The sequence below is a fragment of the Epinephelus lanceolatus genome, chromosome 5, assembly GCF_041903045.1.
Source record: "Epinephelus lanceolatus isolate andai-2023 chromosome 5, ASM4190304v1, whole genome shotgun sequence".
In the NCBI taxonomy this organism is placed as follows: Eukaryota; Metazoa; Chordata; class Actinopteri; order Perciformes; family Serranidae; genus Epinephelus; species Epinephelus lanceolatus.
Window position 1 is genome coordinate 14,296,902 of NC_135738.1, and position 15,484 is coordinate 14,312,385.

Here is a 15,484-nt window from a genome sequence, read left to right on the forward strand (position 1 = left end):
TGGAGTAGCTATAGACGCGGTAACAGCGACGCTCCCTTCGCCTCCTGCGCGCCCTCCTCGTCGCAAAGTTATTGTGATGAGACAACAGCACTGGAGTTAGTTTTTTTTTTTTTTTTTTTGTTGCTACTTTCTTAAACAGTTCTACGCGCGCTGCAAACTTCACGTGGCTGCACATCTCCTGTTCATTATAAGGCGACGGCAAAAGTTCACTTCAAAAACAAAAAGGCTGGATTGGTGAAGAAATCTGATGAGTTGGTCAGGCACGGGAGGAAATGACGGGACTGACGTGAGCAGAAGAAGAGCTGATCCAAGTCGGTCCGGCTGCTGCTGCCTCTCTCTCTCTCTCTCGCTCTCTCTCTCTCTCTCTCTCTCTCTCTCTCTCTCTCTTTCTGTCTGCCTGCCTATGGCATCCGATGAGTCCGTTCAAACTACACAGGCGGGAGAAAAAAATCTCTGTTCTAACATATTTTCGAGCCAAATGTCTCCCCTCGGTTAGCGCAGGCGATTTAAAAGGAGGCGGGGATGGCTTCAGTATTTCTCCTCCAACGTCGCTTCAGGAAAGAGGATTCGCCCAGAATAGCTGCTGTTGGTTTCCAAACAGGAGTAAATAAAGCTTTCGGCTGCCAGGAACAACACCAGCCACCCCCCTACACACAGACATGCATACAAACACACAGGCAACACCACCAGCAACAGCCCACTACCGCCACTTGGTGTAGTTTCAGCACCATTGCTGCTGGACAGCTCCCGGGTTTCCCCATGCGGTGCGCCTGGTCTCTGCTGCAGCAACAGCTCCTTCACTTCACTTCACTCCCTCCTCATCTCCTCCTCTTCTTCTTCTTCTTGCTCCTCCGCCGCCGCTTCTCTTCTCTGTCAACACGACTCCTCTTAAAAACAAGAATACGGAGGGGAAAAGGCGTCCTTAAGCGTTCATCAGAGAAGGGTTCCCCTCGCTTTCGCGGTTAAGCAGGGAGATGGGAGGGAAAAAAATAAATATGTGATAGAGACTCAACAGCGCCAACAGACAAAGGGAGTTTTTGCACTTGCTTATTTACCAAAAGGGGTGATTCCTACTCTGCAGGAAGGGTTGCTCTATGCCTCGCCTCTACAGTCAAACATGGCTCGTAAAAGCATGCCAATAAAATCCATGCCTACGACCGGGAGTTGACTGTTTTTGCGTGCAAGAGGAAAAAATGTGAGAGGGGGGAAAACAACATACTCGGGATCATGCACTAGCAAATACACAGAAGTACACGGAATTAAACACTGCATGTGCAAGGGTCTCACTCACCGTAGTGCAGCCACGTCCTTGTTCTAAACTGGAGAAAAGAGAAACACAGAAAGGTTGAGATTTTAGTGGAAAGCCGCAACAAGAGTGTGGAAGAAATGCAACAGATTAAGTCCTCCATTTGTTATTATGTAGGCTTACAGTGGCACGTCCAAGTTTGCTCAGGATCGCCTCCCTTTACAAGTGATACCCGTCTGTCTATTTCTGGCGCACGATCAAAACTATGATGCTATTTTTAGGTCACAGTACGAGGAAGGAAAAAAAAACACTCACAAAAGGCATCGCTTAGGAACGTTACGTGAAGTGCATGTAATGTAAATTAATTTTGCCTCTCCAACTCTGCACAAGAGCCCCGATTCCCCTCCGTTGCATCATTGCAGTGATTTTTTTTTTTTTTTTAAGGAACCCAATGTGCCTCCAACAGCACCACCACCACCTCATTCTCATCCTTAAAACACACTACTTTCACCCTCCACAACTAAAATCTAGAACTCGCCGTCGCTGCCAATATCATCGACAATATTTGATGTCTTGTCGCCCTCTTCAGAAGCTTCTCGTCCCAGTGTCACTTCAGCAGCTGAAACTCATGAACGCAAAATAGGTCCAAATACTGGTGAAGGCGGATTTACCCGACGCTCCCTGCGGGATTTTCTTTTTTCTTTTAGTCGACGGAGCACTGTAAAATTTAGTAATTAAGCTTTGCTGACGAGAAGAAGAAAAAAAAAATAAATAAAAAGCCATTTTTTTTGGTTGAAGGGCTGCGTCAGTTACTAGGCATTGACGTCACGTTTAGATTCTCTCACTTTACAGCCCGTAGAGCCTGATTAAAGACACTGCCGCTCTGTGATCAGCTCTTCGCAAATGTGCCATGGAAAAAACGAGTGACAAAACAGGAAAATATTACAGGTGGATAATGTGGTGTGGACTCGTGGAAACTGCAGCTTTGGAGAAGGTTATCTCCTGGTAAAAACCCTCCTCTAATGCTGGAGCATCTGGGTTTCCATCCAACCCCCCCCCCCCTCCTCCTCCTCCCTCCCTTCCTCCCTCCCTCCCTCCTCTCTGCCTCCCCCCACCAAGCGTTGGTGCTGTTTTGGTCTTGGAGAATTTTTATCCCAGCATCCAGTGCATTTGGCGGGCAAAACACTGCATCTCTGAGCCGGAGGAGAGGAAAACACAGCGAGCCGAGCCGCTGCCTCCTCCATCTCCTATATTCACTAGCCGTGCCCACGCACCAGACCCCGTTCACCCACGGAATAGACCCACGGGGACCGCACACTTGTCCATGCAAAAGCGCACAACAAACCTCCCTCCACAGTATGCTCCGTCTCTCACCCCACCTCCCCTTCAATATCTATAACACCTTTACTGTAAGACCCTCTCTCCACACACACATACACATGCACATGCAGACATTGCCGTCCATCTGCACTCGTGCCGCGTGGAGATTCACGAGACTTAACGGGATGGGATGGGGTGGGCTGGATAGTATTGGGGGTTTGGAAAAGGAGGTGGTGAGTATCCACTGAGTGGCAGCTACCTAGAAAAGTCGGCTCTGAGAAGGGAAAAGGGCTGCGCCCGTCGCATCGGTTTGTGCTATTTTTATCCCTGCCTGTAGGCCAACTGTATGTCCCTGACTGCTGGCGAGTGCATGTATAGGGACAGACACCCAGCGGATTTAGCATGTCCTCTACACTAAGAAACCAAGCATACGGAATCACAGAACAGTAAAGAAAACGATAACACGGTCAGTTTTTATGCTCTGGATATTTTGGCATCTGTTACTGTCTGTCGTGGCTCTATTTTGTTTCCCACAAAACCAAACACGAAAAGATGAGACAATAGTCCCATCAACCCCACACACAATCCACCACCACGAGCCACCCTGCACACACAGAAACACATGTACGCACACACACAATTCCCCGTAGTCCACAATCATTCAATCAAAGAGGGAGCAGTATCAATGGGAGTTGCAGCCGAGGTTCCTCAGTGCAGTGCGCCAAGATCCCCGCGTGGTGTCGACAAACTCGGCCAGAGATCCTCCTTAGTCTACTTCTACACCCCCCCCACACCTCCCTCCGCACCCCCAAAAAGTATGCACTCCTGACTCCTGCAAGTTGCAAACCGCAGCAGACTTTTTTTTTCTTTTGTGAAGCCTTTGTCCGACTGTATCTCACAGCAATAAGACACACAACACGACGCAGCTCTCATTGCCACAACTAACTAGTTACAGAGGGTGCTTTCCCCGCTTTAAAACAACCATCGATGCAGTAATATACGGAGAGCTTTAACCACCTACACTCAAACTGCCCTCTTTAGGCTGATGCACATTTTCAGGACACGCATTATGAGGATATATCACGGTGTCAAACTAGTGCAACTCCAGAGGAAATCACGTCTCACTACTTTCTTCTTAAGTACAATTATTTTTAGGTGATTCTCAACGTTATTCACCACTATTTATTGCCTTAAACCAACTTTGCCTCCTGTGGCGATACGTGGACGCAGCTTAAATCTGCAGAGGTGCTTTCCATGGTGCTGAACACCTCAGTCTGTCTGTCGTGTCTAACCACCACAGCACCCCTCCTGCTCCACAAAGCAACTGGTGTAATTTACACAACACACTCCACAGTCACATGAAACTGATGCTGAAATTTCAGAGCATGCAGGATTTTCCAGATGCAGTTACATCGGCTGCCATGACCAAGAACATGTAAGTCTGGGGTGGCTTGCAACACGTGTTGACTGACGCAAGTCCGCTGCGCAAAGTTGTTTACAAGTGGAGAACTAAAGGCGCATTACCTCTAAGCTGAGCTTTGTCTATGACAAATATACACGAATGATGGGCTGTCACGCTCTCTGTCTCTCCAGACACTCACATTTGCTTCAGTGGCACGACAAGGAGGGAACCAGTGTTGCCGAACAGCAAAACATGCCACAGATACTAGGAACATGCAGAAAAATGATATTCCCCCAAACTTTACTTCTCTCTGTCTCCCTCTTAGTTGTTACTAGGCATCACAGCAGAGCAGGCAGCCTAAAGCAGAGGATCCCCAACACGTGAATACTCCTACGCATTACCGCAGCCCGCTTTCTTTGAGTGTCTGCAAAATCCACTCCGTGTTCCCTATGCACACACAGAACCAAAAGAGCCTTCTTAAATATAGAGACATTGCTGTGTTAATATCCTAACCTGGTCGCTCCCGGAGGCAGCAACGATTGCAAACACCGGCATGCCCTGCGATGAACCTCAGTAAAGTCGCCTTGGACGTCTCGAGTGCAGCAAATATGAAAGATGGTTAATTAAGAGCTTGAGTTAGATTTCTCCACGAGAATCCACAGACTGATCACAGAGGCGCACACACGCGTCCCCCCTTAACAGACAGACATCCTCACATAAATTAGATCATTGTGTCAAAAAGATATACTCGGACTAGAAACGGCGGGTAACCTGACTTTTGGATGGCGTTCCCCGCCACTACATCTCTGCTCGTGAGAGTGCTATTGCCCTCAACCGCTAATCACCGAGACTCTGAGTCCCAAAATATCTACGCATGGTCTGACTGCAAACTTCCCTTACTAGTACAGAACATTCCGGGTCGGGATTCGCGCCATCTACAAAAGAAAGCACTTACCTTTTTGATTTAGATTTTTGTGTCTCTTTTTAAACTCTTTTTAAAGAAGGACTGTGTGCAGGCTGAGACAGAAAGAGGAGACACAGAGAGGGTGAAAAGCAGGGCAGCCTATACAGCCTCCCCTCCTGCGTCAGGATGGAGAAAGCAGGTCAGTCCGATGTGCGTCGTCTCCCAGTTCTGTCGGAGACTAAAATATTTGGTGCTGCCATTCAGGATTCAGGGAGCCAGCTCAAAAGAAAGGTGGGTCGGATGGGTGGTGGTGGTGGTGGTGTTGGGAGGGGTGAAGGGTTTGGGAGTGGAAAGGTGGCGGTGGTGGTTGGAGAGGAGGTGGGGGGAGAGTACACAGATTTACAAATGTGAGCCAGCTGATAGAAAGAGCCCGCCAAATCAGGGGGACTTTACGCAATTGGGGAGGCGCACCGCACGCTTCACCTCACTGCATAGACACACTCTCCCTTTCTCTCTCTCGCTGTCTGTGCGCGCACGCGTGTGTGCGTGTGTGTATGTGTGTGTGAATGACTTCCAGACAGAGACGGAAAGCATGAATGGGGCAGGAGAAGCGCGACTGAGAGTCCGCGCTATTATCGGCGCAAACCCGCCGGGATGACAATTTAAAAAAAGGCACCAAGGCAAAAGCAGCTCGCGGGAAGGGGCTGGGAATTCACAAAGAAAGACATAACCAGAAGGAGAGAAGCATTCATGTCACAACACAGGGAAAAGCTTTGGAAAAAAGTGTCTCGACGACGTGCAACCACCTCTCTCCATCTCTGTCTTTGGCTCTCTATCTGTCTCTCCCTCTCTCCCTGGTCCTCTTCTCCAGCAGTGTGCTATTGACCTGCATTGACGTCATTGCGTCATTAGGTTTCCCTTAGAAACACTGACTTTCAAAAATAGTATCAAATTAATTCAGCTGGCAAGGAGAGAGGGGTGGGGCTTATGAGTGTTTGGGGTGAAGGGGGGTGTGGGTGAGGAGTGTGTGTGGGGGGGGAATCGTGTTTTATTCTGAGATTTTTTTTTTTAACCCCCCCCTCAAACAACCCCTTCACATCCTCCCCGCGCCACCATCATTTCCAAACCGACTGGGGTGGAGAGCTGGACCAGACACGTCGATATCTGAAGCCTAAAGACCCACTGCTCAATGTGGATCCCCGCTGGGAACAATGCAAAAATAACTCAAATTCTAATTAAATTTCACATATGCATATTAGTCATTGTTGCCAAAGCAAGTATATAAACACAGAGACTATGAAAAACGAGGGCATAAATAAATCAAACATTGATTCATCTCTCTGTCTCTCCCTCTCTCTCCAGTCTAAAAATATCCTCCAGCCTCCAGCTGACCACGTTGAAAACCTTTTTTCCCCCATTTAACCTGCAGGTCTTAGAGCCAAGGGAGCCAGAACACCACGCAGACAGACAGAGAGACAGAGAGAGGTGCAATTCTACAGGTTGTTGGGACACTGGGTTTTTAAGGATTTTCAGTTAGGATAGCAGACCTGTAATGAACCCCAAAAACCCTTTAACCCAAAAAGACAAATCAGTAAACAGAACTCAGTGTTCTTTTCGATTAAAACGTGTGTTATCACTGCTGCCTTGGGACATGTTTCACAATTTAACTAGTTAAAGGGACAGTTCACCCCAAAATCAAAAATACATATTTTTCCTCTTACCTATAGTGCTATATAGGTAAGAGCTAGTGCTATAGTCTAGATCATTTTGGTGTGAGTTGCTGAGTGTTGGAGATATCAGCCGTAGAGATGTCTGCCTTCTCTCCAGTACAATGGAACTAGATGGCACTCGGCTTGTGGTGCTTAAAACACCAAAAACATACATTTGAAAAACTCAGCAGCAATGTCTTTCTCCAGAAATCATGACCTGGTTACTCAAGATAATCCACAGACCTTGTTGTGAGCATCACATAGGAACTATTTTCTTTCTACCAAACCACCCGCCAACCGTGACACCACGCAGAAGGAAGTGTGCATCTACTCATGGATGAGAGGCGTCCTCCTTGGCTGACCTGTAACCATAGACTGTATTAAATAATGGACATAGCTACTGTGAAGTCACCCACTGGTTTGTGGACTCCCACTTTAAAGCCTCATGTTCAGCTTTTCAGACTTTGCCATCTTGTTTTTTTGGAGCCAGAAGGGACCATATCTGGATGAGAGGGTGTAGCTGTGAAGGAGCGAGGGGTGGATCTGACTTGTGACTGTAGTGACAACTCGTGTACAGCCTGTCACTCAAGCAGCCTCGCTCTTAAATATGCATAAAATTAGGTGTCATCACATGTCAACATTTGGTCATGGACTTTCCATGTTGAGATACCCAAGGTACCCTGGGTGTGTTGGTTGTTGATGTTCTGGGACACCATGTCAAGTTATGCCTGTTACATGCATTGTCTTCTTTTAAAATACACTTCAGTTTTCACAAGAAATGTACAGTTTGCATACAGTCTCTTTCAAAATAAATGCATTACGTTGGTACAACACCGCCATTTTACTTTTAAAAACAAACACATGTGGTCACGTTTTGCCAACACTACACACGGTTGGGTTTTGGAAAAAAAGAACAGGGTTTGGCTTTACAATCTTACGGGAAGCGAACACCCGCATCCCGGGTGAAAGTCGGTAGTTTTTGGACCAATCCACCACCGCTCCTGCCCACCCACACAGACTTTGGCCCCCCCTTAACTTACACTGTTGTGCTGCCACATTTCCCGCTGATGGCACCGGGTGACGTTAAACAATAATGTTGACCACTTATCATGCCAGCGTTAAAGGATGGCTTTTATCGTCAGTGTCTGATGCCAGAAGTCACTGGCCAAGCACTGGATTTCAATGACTTCGGAGTGAGACCAGGTTATGCTTCCAGAGCCAGCCCCCAGTGGCTGTTCAAAGAACTCCAGTTTTTGCCCCGTCCACCTTGACTTCATTTTATAATCCCAGAGGATGCTGCTTAGCTGTAATGTTAGCTAGCTCCGTGTTGCTAGGCAAGCTGGCAGTAGAGGCACACTTCCTTCTGCGTGGTGATAGGATTGGTGGGTGTGGTTCAGTTGAAAGAAAATGGCTCCTACATGAAACTGCTCACAACAAGGTCTGTGGATTATCTTGAGTAACCAGGTCATGAATTCTGGAAAGAGACCGCTGTTGCTGTTGCTGTTGAGTTTTTCCAAATGTATTTTTTGGTTCCTTTGAGCACCACAAGCTGAGTGCCATCTAGTTCCATTATACTGGAGAAATGGCAGACATCTCTATGGTTGATATCTCCAACACTCTGCAACTCACACCAAAATGATCTAGACTGATAAATAGCACTACAGGTAAGAGGAAAAATATGTATTTTTGATTTTTAGGTAAACTGTCCCTTTAAATGATCTTAGCAGTAAGCCTCACAGAATTTGCCACCAGCATGGGAAGTAACGCTGAAACCAAAGTTGAGATTTAATCGGTTCAGGTGTCACTGTGTACAGGTTGAATATACAGGGAGGGGATGGTTTTAGTTTCATGTAATGCAGTGTCTGTCTTCATTGTTAATCTGTATCCTTTATTAAGTTTTATATTTTATTGCTCTGTAAGGCACTTTGAATAGTTCTGGTGTATGAAATGTGTTCTACAAATACAGCTGCCTTGCTTTGGAAAGTTGTATTTGTATCTGGAGGAAGCGTTCGAAGTCGTGTGTTGGGCGGTGCCTCTGGGAGCTGTCCATAGTGCTGAAATGTCACTACAAGCTGAAAACCCTCAAGATTTTACAGTTAAACTCTCAATTTATTGTCCACATTTTCACCAATTTATCCAGTGTTGTTGTAAAGCACCTTTTTTAAAAACTCTTCAGAAGAGTGGCCTCTATAAAATAGCGTTAGTGCTATTATTTTGACAGGCCTCTGACTCATCTGCAGTCCAGGAAAATATCGTGACTGGTAATTGGTAATGGGCTGATGAAGCAAAGTGGCATCATGCTCGCCAGAATCACTACAGAACTGCAATTCACATGTCTTTTTCACAAGCTATGGGAGATTATATGGAAAATATACACAATGAAAACAACATATCTCTAAATTAGGTGAAATTTTGAAGGGAATTTCCTCCTGACCTCATTTTTAAACTAGAAAAAAAGCAGTTTAAAACCCCTTTGGGTTATCAGGAAATCTCATTGTTGCAAATGCCAATTTACAATTCACGATCTTTGGGGTAAATGGCTAAACAAACAAACACATAAAAACTATGGATAAATAAAATAAATATTTTACAAAAGCTATTTAGTTATCTATTAAATCTAACTTCAACTTTCAAAATTAACTTTATTGTGGATTGCAGTAGAGAAGCTCAGTAGAAAAACTCATTGTCCGCAGTGTCTCAGTATCCATCAAAGTAAACAAAACTGATTTACATTACATAAAGAAATAAATGTACAAGTGTAAATTTATGTTTTTCATAAAGTATGACTTTGATTCTGATTTTTATGTGGACTCTGTCTGGAGGTTATAGTTAACTCACATACATTACTGTATTTAAAGCTACAGTATGTAACTTTTTTTTTTTTTTTTTTAGCAAATATGACTTAAAGGCACTGTGTGTAAGAATGTGGCCAAAACGGTTACTGCACTCAAATTCAAAATACTGCCGCAAGCTGTGTCCGCCCCCCTTTCGAGCAAGTCCGGCTTCTCTGTTGCTAATGCTGCTGCCAGGATACAGCGGAGGAGGAGCCGGCTGCTAATGCTATGTACCGGGACACTGCTAATGCTGCTTGCCGTGCTGCTATCGTTTGTTTCTCAAAAAAATCAGTCGGGTCGATGACCCACCTGCACATGGGCTACAATGTATGATCGAAAATGAATGACAGTTGAAAGTATTCGAAATGTCCATCCCCGTCTAGCTATGATGCTTTTTAGCCAACTTTGGCTAAAGCTTACCTGTCGCGGAGAAGAGCAGCCACTTCGACATCCGATTTCAAATTCTTCTCCGCTTTCAACCGTCTCCACCGTTCAAAAGCATCTCCTATATAGACCCTCGCTTCGCCTCGAGTTTTGTCTTGGCGTTTTTGGGAATCATAACAAGGTCGTTTGGGTTTAGTCGCACCGTCAGCCATTGTAGCTCAGTCGTAACTACTGGCAACCTGGATGCTGAGACTCTACTGACTGCGTGACTGGTAGACGGTGGTGGGTGGCGCAACAGGCCAAAACACAAATTCAAAACAAAAACATGATTTGTGTACCGTAAAAAAATGATTTAAATGCGAATATTCTATATTGTTGTTGGTGAGATCAGTGTGTTATATTAACATTATTCCTTAGTCTCTGTGACATATTCGGATGATTTTACGACTATTTGCTTTAGATTTCTTACATATAGCTCCTTTAAGTTAATTTTTATAACTGTCACTATATCCTGACATTCGTACATGAGGCAGGTAATCTGTGAAAAGATCATGTTCCTCTGCCTCCTCATATACCCCTCTTCCACCAACATGGAACAGGTTTGGTTCCGGTTCCCACGCCTAATATTGAACTGCTCTGAACATTTTGACCAAAAATAAATTGGTTCAGAACCAGAAAAGTTGGTCCCCAGTTGGAACCAAGAAACAGCAGGTTTTCCTTGACCTGAGGTTCGACCTGTGATCCTATCAGTGGGCGTGTCATATTCTACAGCAGTGGTTCCCAGCTGGTCCAGACATGGGGTCCAGATTTCTCCTTAGGCATTAGTTCAAGGTCCACACAGTTTAACATAGTCAGTGTCATACTTGTGTTTGGACATGTCATGGAGATAGTTCACTGTATCTGTTAAGTAGCTGTACGTTATTCACTCACTCTACAGCAATAGCTCTGTGCCGTAAATTTACTGTACTTAAAAAATAAAGTGTGTTTTTTACAATACTGACACATTTGCCAGTCACTTGCGGTCCATTCAGAATGGACCTGCGTACTCCAGCTTCCTCCCGCAGTCCAAAGACATGCAGGTTAACTGGTGAGCGTGTCAGCGCTATGATAGTCCAGGATGTATCCCGCCTCTCTCCCGATGTTAGCTGGGATAGGCTAAAAGACGTCATGAAGTTTGTGTTGGTTTGGATCATATAGGTTTTTGACTGTGTTATGCAGAGATTAAGTTAAAGTGATGAGAATATATAGAAATAAGACATCACGTCGGTAGTGGACCGCACTAGATGTAATTTTGAAAGGACTTGGCCTGCTGTTTCGTTTCTTTTTTTTTTTTTTTTTATTCTCAATAAACCTTGTTCAGCCTTTTCCCTGCCTCATGTGACTACTGTGGATCTCCACAGAAGAAACAGAAACGTGAGCCAAAACCGAGACACCTCACAGACTAAGTAGCCTGGGAACTTTGGTATATTGAAACAGCCACTATGAATAGAGTTTCTAACGGCATTTGCAAGTATGGCAAAAAGGACCAATCCGAGCAGAGGAGCCTCTAACACAGCTAGACATGTCATGTCATGCTATAGCTAGTGGGTGGTGCTTTGGCGGCCAAGTCACAAACTTTCTCATTTTACAGCTAAACAGTACACTAAAATAAGTTTCTGAGAACATTAGAGGTGAGAAATGGGCAATGCAATAACAAATTATTGAATTATATTTGATAAGCGCTGCCTATGGCCTGTGTCCTGCGATTGGCCGAAGTCTCCCATCATGGGCTAGATTTTCTACAGCCTGGAAACAGAGCCGAGCGAAGGCGCAGAAGTGTTCTCTCAGACCAGTCGAATTACAATATGCTTAAAGTTTATTGTGGGATTTATGCCCAGTGGCACCAAAATTAAAGCGCTTTCCTGAGCTTTAAGTGATCACTGTTTTGATACCCACTGTCAGCCCTTACCCAACGGGTCAATGTGTTTCCATGTAAGAATCTGGAGCTCTAGGAACTGTCCAGTCCTGACCTTTGACCTAGTTAAGAAATCAAAGAACACAATGTCCAAATAAGCATCAGCAAAAAAAATAATAATAATACACTTGCCTGTTGCGAGTTATTTTCCTTAAGAAACAATGTTTTGCAGAGTAATGGGCTGTCGTCTTTATATCCACAATGTATAAGCAACATCAGTACTTTGAGTCTTTAATTCAGTATGACTAAGAGACATGTTGTTTTGGAAAATAGCTACCCACACCTTTCTCCAAGACACACATTGTCATTGATGCATGTATGACTACGAAACACACACACACACACACACACACACACACACACAGTACATACAGTTTTAGCTACTTATTTGGAACCTGCCCACTTGTTTATGAATTTTTAGACTGGCCCCTTTGAAAAGTTGCCCAACCTACTTTAGTCACTGTGTTTTTTTTGCAGGCGTGCCGAACGAAACTGTGCTTCTATGTGTGATATATGAGAAAGAAAAGAGTGAAGAAAAGAGAAGGAGAGGGAGGGATAGAGGCAAGCAGAGAGACTGTGACAAAAATACTTCACCATTAGGACTGAATTAGGCCTTATGATTCATCCCCTTCAATTGAGACACACATTTCAAACGCTGTAGGTTGTTCCAGCTCACGTCTGGTAGCCATTTAGCACTACACCTTTCAGGTTTTTTTGCTGTGAGACTTGTGCACCAAACACACTAAAAAAAAGGGTGTGAGTGTTGTTTGGGAGGAGGAAGTGCAGCGTGTGATCAGCATCAGAGAGGACAGATGCTCAGTCTACGCCCAAATACATGAATGTACCACTAACCTGTTCCGATTACTGCGAGGAAACGGTGGTAGGGTGTCTATTCTGGGTTTGTGGCCCGCTGAAGTGCTGTTGAGGAAGTCCTGGTGCTTGATGGAGGCTCTGTAACTGCCGCTGACCTCTGACCTCTCTGCGAATGAAGGCAAAAGACGAGTTTTCTCACAGGAATCAATCAGGGAATCACAATAAATGAGTAAACAAGAGTAAATAAGTGTTGCTGCAGGTACAAGCTTTGCAGGACTCAGAATTGTGTGATCGCAGTACAAGGCGGGGGACCCACATGGGGAGCAATGTATCATAGAAGACGTCATCAGCACCAATGGAAGTCACGCAGCATTTAGGGGTCAGTGCCAAGGCTGACGACAGAGTTAGAGAGACAGAGAGAGATCCTGGGTGTGACTAAGACACTCCGACCATGGAAAAACAGTGTGCTGTTCTCCTCTCCTCCTCCATAATAACATAAACACACAAGTCAGTCAGCCTGTTTGAGCGGAAATGTTAGTCTTGATAACGAAATGAAAATGTCGCTCCCTCCATACGGCCTATTGAGCTTCAACCCTCCGCCTTTTCCTTTTTTTCTTTAAGCATGTCAATACAATAATAATACCTTCCAAAACATTTGCCTTGGGTGTATGATGGCCCCTGTCTTTTCCACTTGGATCTCTGCTTGTGTGTGTGTGTATGAGTCTGTTGTATACACACAGGTCCTTTTAATTTGTTTGATGTCCCCTCCCATCTGCCTTGTGGCTTTCCATTCCGACTCGTAGGCTGCTTCTTTCTAGGAAACAGTGGGTGTTTTGGTCTGATGTTTACTATTGGGCCCCAGTGGATGAGGGCGAGCATACACACAGAAAAGGAGGGATTCAAGGGACCCTTTGCCGGGGTAATGCTTTACATACTGAACCATTATAACTGAAAAAAGAAACCTCAGAGAAGGGCGCAATATAACAGCTGTAATGCCATGTCTTTGTGGATTTTATTTGGTTTGATTTTTGAATTTTATTCAGGCCTAGTTAAATTGTTTCCTTACAAACTAAACTAACTGGTGACCTTCCCTTCAGCTACACTTTGGTTTAAATGTTAATTTAAAGGAACATTTAGGGGGACTTAAAGGCATCTGCAGATTGCAACCAGCTGACACTTCTCCTGCTTATAATTCCCTCAGTGTTCATGGTTCAGGAGGTTGTTACCGGGAGCCGAATTATCCTCAGAGATCTCTTCCTCTCCGAAACAAACAGACCAGGTGATTTAAACTGGTAAAAACACTGAATAAAGCAGTTTCACGTTACAAATAAGTGTTTCCCCTATGTTGTTTGGCACATCACAGACTGGCCACTAGCCATCTGCTAATGTGTGCTCAACTTTTTTTTTTTTAAACCAGAGGTTCAGGAGGTTTTTACCAGAAGCTGAATTATGAGCAGAGGTCTCTTTCTCTCAAAAACAAACGGACCCGGTGGTTGAAACCAGTAAAAAAGCTTAATAAAGCAGTTTCACTTTTTCTGACACTCTTGTTGCAGAGGGGCTACTTACTACAGTGGCAAGGCAAAAACTCCAATGGCCCTCTCTAGAGCCAGTGTTTGGTTTGTCTGTTCTGGGCTACTGTAAAAACATGACGGTGCAACATGGGGATCTCCGTGGACGAGGAGCCACTCCCTGTGTACTGTACACGTGGCTCATTCTGATTTAACGATAACACAATGATTCTCATTTTAAGATTATTCCTTTCATTTACTTTCTGTAACCAATTATCCTATTGGGGGTCCCAAGAGGCTGGAGCCTATCCCAGCTGACATTGAGCGAGAGGTGGGGTACACCCTGGACAGGTCACCAGACTATCACAGGGCTGACACATAGAGACAGACACACTCACATTCACATCTACGGCCAATTTAGAGTCACCAATTAACCTGCATGTCTTTGGACTGTGGGAGGAAGCTGGAGTACCTAGAGGAAACCCACGCTGACACAGGGAGAACATGCAAACTCCGCACTGAAGGGCTCCCTCACCCCTAGTTTGAACCAGGAACCCTATATTATATTCAGTTTATGCCAATATATTCCCCTAAATCCTACACACTGAACCAAAATATAAAATAAAATATAACTAAAAAATAACTAAAATAATGCTAAAAGGTTAAATTAGAAGAGAGACGAGCCCTTTAAAAAAACCTTTAAAAGTAGCTGAATTGGAGCATTTCATACATTATTACTATCTGAGAAAATTAAAGACTATTTTTTGTCCAATTTGTTTTCTGTCTTAGTTTTATGATAATTCACAAAATAACTCAAACTTAAGCAAAATCAAAGAGAAGCTTAAAAAAAAGAAAGCTTTTAAGTCTAGAGGAACCATTGCCAGGTTTACTATGTAGGATCATTTTTGTTGAGAGTGTGTACAGAGCGATGGCTGGCCAGGTTTTGTTTGAATTTCAAGCCCAGATTAAGGAACCCTGCGCCCTCTCCCCCCCCCCTCCCCTCCCCTCCCCCTATTTATTTTTCCATCTCTCCTGCCTAAATGATGTCAATGGAAGCAGAGCTATAGTGCTATTTATAGAACACCCCCCCCCCTACACCACACACACACACACACCACCACCACCACCACTTACATACCCCCCCTACACCCAACACCAACCATCCTTAGCATCACATGCTTGGTTGCGAGCTCTGCTGCACACAATAAACCACCTCAAGAGAAGAATCCGCATGAATCGAGCCGCTGAATATTTATGAACGGCTTTGTCACATGTGCGCCACGCGCACACGCATGCGCGTACGCCCCCTGTCCCATCACCCCTCCTCGGCCCCTCTTTAATGTGTGTGTGTGTGTGTGTGTGTGTGTGTGTGTGTGTACTGTATGTGTTTGCCCTCCATGCCTGGTTATT

The 15,484-nt window shown here is 44.8% G+C and overlaps 1 protein-coding gene across 1 annotated transcript in view; it reads right to left on the bottom strand.

Moving 5' to 3' along the window:
* Positions 1 to 12,834, bottom strand: part of LOC144463450 (uncharacterized) — an 80,407-nt gene extending 67,573 nt beyond the window's left edge. Inside the window, exons 1-2 of the mRNA XM_078167741.1 lie at positions 12,606 to 12,834; positions 1,292 to 1,319 (exon numbers count right to left, since the gene is read on the bottom strand). The gene's annotated coding sequence lies outside the window, so the exon portion shown is untranslated. The remainder of the gene's footprint in view (positions 1 to 1,291; positions 1,320 to 12,605) is intronic.
* Between the last annotated feature and the right edge of the window lie 2,650 nt (positions 12,835 to 15,484).